Here is a 4,334-nt window from a genome sequence, read left to right on the forward strand (position 1 = left end):
TTTTTAGTTTTTCGCCGGGCGTCGCAATGCTATTTGAATAAACCTTTTGCCCGTTTGCGTTCTCGTCGGGGCCGGGCCGGGCCGGGGTGCGCTGCCCGCACTACCGCGCGCGCGGGGGCGACACCGAGCGCGCACCCGAGGCGCCCCGAGCACACAGGCCACGGTGCAACCCGGGCGTTGTGCGCGCACCCCGGTGCGCCCGAGGTGCTGCGCGCGCACCCAGGTGAAATCGGTGTGCACCTCGGCCAGTGCGCGCTCGGTCGAGTCGCGCACGTTGGCCAAGGTGCACGGTGATGTTTCTTACTCTAAGGTTCCGCACCAGACGCCCGGGACAGGTGAGCGAAGCTGGGCGGGGCCGGGTGCGCGGCCGGGGCAGGTGCACGCAGCTGGAGAGAGCTTTGGAGCACACTTCGGAGCGCACCAATGATGCGCTCCATTCAAAAGTTTCCTGAAAAGGCAAAAAAAGTTGAGATTATAGAATTTCCCACTTGAGAGATTGTAAAAAAAAAAAATTTAAAATGAAGGAAACGCGGGTGCCAAGGTGTGCGCAGCCCAGCCAAGGTGTGCGCACCAAGGCGCCCACCCTGGCGAAGGTGCACGCAAGGTGCGCACCCGAGGCAAACCGGACAATTAACCCAACTTTCGACTTCGCGCGCACCTTGGAGCGCACTTCGGAGCGCTCCTTGGTGCGCACCAATCTTGGGCACCTCGGAGTGCACCATGGCGCCCACCAAGGTGCGCACCCGGGGCAAACCGAGCTCCGACTTCGTGCGCACCTTGGAGCGCACGAAAGGTGCGCACCATGGCGCCCACCAAGGTGCGCAGCCCAGCCAAGGCGTGCGCATCAAGGTGCGCACCCTGGCGAAGGTGCGCACCCGGGGCAAACCGAGCTCCGACTTCGTGCGCACCTTGGAGCGCACAAAAGGTGCGCAACCCAGCCAAGGTGTGCGCACCCCGGTCAAACCGAGCTCCGAATCGTGCGCACCAGAGGTGCACGCCATCGTGCGCACCTTGGAGCACACTTCGGAGCCCTCCTTGGTGCGCGCCGATGTTGCGCACCTCGGAGCGCACCCGGGGAAAACAATGCAATTAACCCGACTTTCGACTTCGTGGGCACCTCGGAGCGCTCTCGGGTTCGCACCTCGGAGCACACCGAGGTGCGCACCTTTGATGCGCTGCCTTCACCAATTTCCAGAAAAGGCAAGAAAACATTGAGAAGGTGTGCGCACCGAGGTGCCCACCCTGGCGAAGGTGCACGCGAGGTGCGCACCCGGGGCAAACCGGGCTCCGACTTCGTGCACGCCGCACCTTGGAGCACACTTCGGAGCGCTCCTTGGTGCGCACCAGGGCGCGCAACCCAGCCGAGGTGCCCACCCCGGCGAAGGTGCACGCGAGGTGCGCACCCGGGGCAAACCGGGCTCCGACTTCGTGCACGCCATGGTGCCCACCGCGGCGAAGGTGCACGCGAGGTGCGCACCCGGGGCAAACCGGGCTCCGACTTCGTGCACGCCGCACCTTGGAGCACACTTCGGAGCGCTCCTTGGTGCGCACCATGGTGCCCACCAGGGCGCGCAACCCCGCCGAAGGTGCACGCGAGGTGCGCACCCGGGGCAAACCGGGCTCCGACTTCGTGCACGCCGCACCTTGGAGCACACTTCGGAGCGCTCCTTGGTGCGCACCATGGTGCCCACCAGGGCGCGCAACCCCGCCGAAGGTGCACGCGAGGTGCGCACCCGGGGCAAACCGGGCTCCGACTTCGTGCACGCCATGGTGCGCACCGCGGCGAAGGTGCGCACCCGGGGCAAACCGGGCTCCGACTTCGTGCACGCCGCACCTTGGAGCACACTTCGGAGCGCTCCTTGGTGCGCACCAGGGCGCGCAACCCAGCCGAGGTGCCCACCCCGGCGAAGGTGCACGCGAGGTGCGTACCCGGGGCAAACCGGGCTCCGACTTCGTGCACGCCGCACCTTGGAGCACACTTCGGAGCGCTCCTTGGTGCGCACCATGGTGCCCACCAGGCCGCGCAACCCAGCCAAGGTGTGCGCACCAAGGTGCACGCGAGGTGCGCACCCGGGGCAAACCGGGGTCCGACTTCGTGCACGCCGCACCTTGGAGCACACATCGGGGCGCTCCCGGGTTCGCACCGGCGTTGCGCACCGTGGTGGGCACCTCGGAGCACACCAAGGTGGGCAGCGAGGTGCGCACCTTTGATGCGATGCCTTCACTAATTTCCATAAAAGGCAAAAAAAAAACGAGATTTTAAAATTTCCGTTTTGAAAGATAGTGAGAAAAAGGGAATGCTGGTGCCATCTTGAGCCCGCCCTGGTGCGCAGCCCAGCCAAGGTGTGCGCACCAAGGTGCCCACCCTGGCGAAGGTGCGCGCCCGGGCAATTAACCCAACTTCCAACTTCGCGCGCGCCAGGGTGGGAGCGCACCCAACAACCGGGCCTGGGAAGAGCCAATGCGAGAAACCCCACCAAACGCTCTGACAAAAAAAGAGGGGGCGCTCCAGTAACCCCGCTTCGGAGCGCACCCTGGGCAAACCCAGCCAAGGTGCCCACCCCGGCCAAGGTGCAGGCGAGGTGCGCACCCGGGGCAAACCGGGCTCCGACAACGTGCACGCCGCACCTTGGAGCACACTTCGTAGCGCTCCCGGGTGCGCACCTCAGAGCACACCAAGGTGGGCAGCGAGGTGCGCACCTTTGATGCGCTGCCTTCACTAATTTCCAGAAAAGGCAAAAAAAAAAGGAGATTTTAAAATTTCCGTTTTGAAAGATAGTGAAAAAAACGGAACGCGCGTGCCATCTTGAGCCCGCCCTGGTGCGCAGCCCAGGTAAGGTGCCCACCCTGGCAAAGGTGCGCACCCGGGCAATTAACCCTACTTCCGACTTCGTGCGCGCCAGGGTGGCAACCGGGCCTCGGAAGAGCCAATGCGAGAAACCCCACCAAACGCTCCGACAAAAAAAGAGGCGGCGCTCCAATAACCCCGCTTCGGAGCGCAGCCGGGGCAAACCCAGCCAAGGTGCCCACCCCGACGAAGGTGCACGCGAGGTGCGCACCCGGGGCAAACCGGGCTCCGACAACGTGCACGCAGCACCTTGGAGCACACTTCGAAGCACTCCCGGGTGCCCACCGGCGTTGCGCACCGTGGTGGGCAGCGAGGTGCGCACCTTTGATGCGCTGCCTTCACTAATTTCCAGAAAAAGGCAAAAAAAAATGAGATTTTAAAATTTCCGTTTTGAAAGATAGTGAAAAAAAAGGAACGCGGGTGCCATCTTGAGCCCGCCCTGGTGCGCAGCCCAGGCAAGGCATGCGCACCAAGGTGCCCACCCGAGGTGCACACCCGGGGCAAACCGGGCTCCGACTTCGTGCAGGCCGCACCTTGGAGCACACTTCGGAGCGCTCCTTGGTGCGCACCATGGTGCCCACCAGGGCGCGCAACCCAGCCAAGGTCTGCACACCAAGGTGCCCACCCCGGCGAAGGTGCACGCGAGGTGCGCACCCGGGGCAAACCGGGCTCCGACTTCGTGCACGCCATGGTGCCCACCGCGGCGAAGGTGCACGCGAGGTGCGCACCCGGGGCAAACCGGGCTCCGACTTCGTGCACGCCGCACCTTGGAGCACACTTCGGAGCGCTCCTTGGTGCGCACCATGGTGCCCACCAGGGCGCGCAACCCAGCCAAGGTGTGCGCACCAAGGTGCACGCGAGGTGCGCACCCGGGGCAAACCGGGGTCCGACTTCGTGCACGCCGCACCTTGGAGCACACATCGGAGCGCTCCCAGGTTCGCACCAGCGTTGCGCACCTTTGATGCGCTGCCTTCACTAATTTCCAGAAAAGGCAAAAAAAAACGAGATTTTAAAATTTCCGTTCTGAAAGATAGTGAAAAAAACGGAACGCGGGTGCCATCTTGAGCCCTTCCTGGTGCGCAGCCCAGGCAAGTTGTGCGCACCAAGGTGCCCACCCTGGCGGAGGTGCGCGCCCGGGGCAATCCGGGCTCCGACTTCGTGCACTGCATGGTGCCCACCAAGGCGCGCAACCCAGCCAAGGTGCCCACCGCAGCGAAGGTGCACGCGAGGTGCGCACCCGAGGTGCACACCCGGGGCAAACCGGGCTCCGACTTCGTGCACGCCGCACCTTGGAGCACACTTCAGAGCGCTCCTTGGTGCGCACCAGGGCGCGCAACCCAACCAAGGTCTGCACACCAAGGTGCTCACCCCGGCGAAGGTGCACGCGAGGTGCGCACCCGGGGCAAACCGGGCTCGGACTTCGTGCACGCCGCACCTTGGAGCACACATCGGAGCGCTCCCGGGTTCGCACCAGCATTGCGCACCT

Source organism: Cryptomeria japonica, unplaced genomic scaffold, assembly GCF_030272615.1.
Source record: "Cryptomeria japonica unplaced genomic scaffold, Sugi_1.0 HiC_scaffold_363, whole genome shotgun sequence".
Taxonomy (NCBI): domain Eukaryota; kingdom Viridiplantae; phylum Streptophyta; class Pinopsida; order Cupressales; family Cupressaceae; genus Cryptomeria; species Cryptomeria japonica.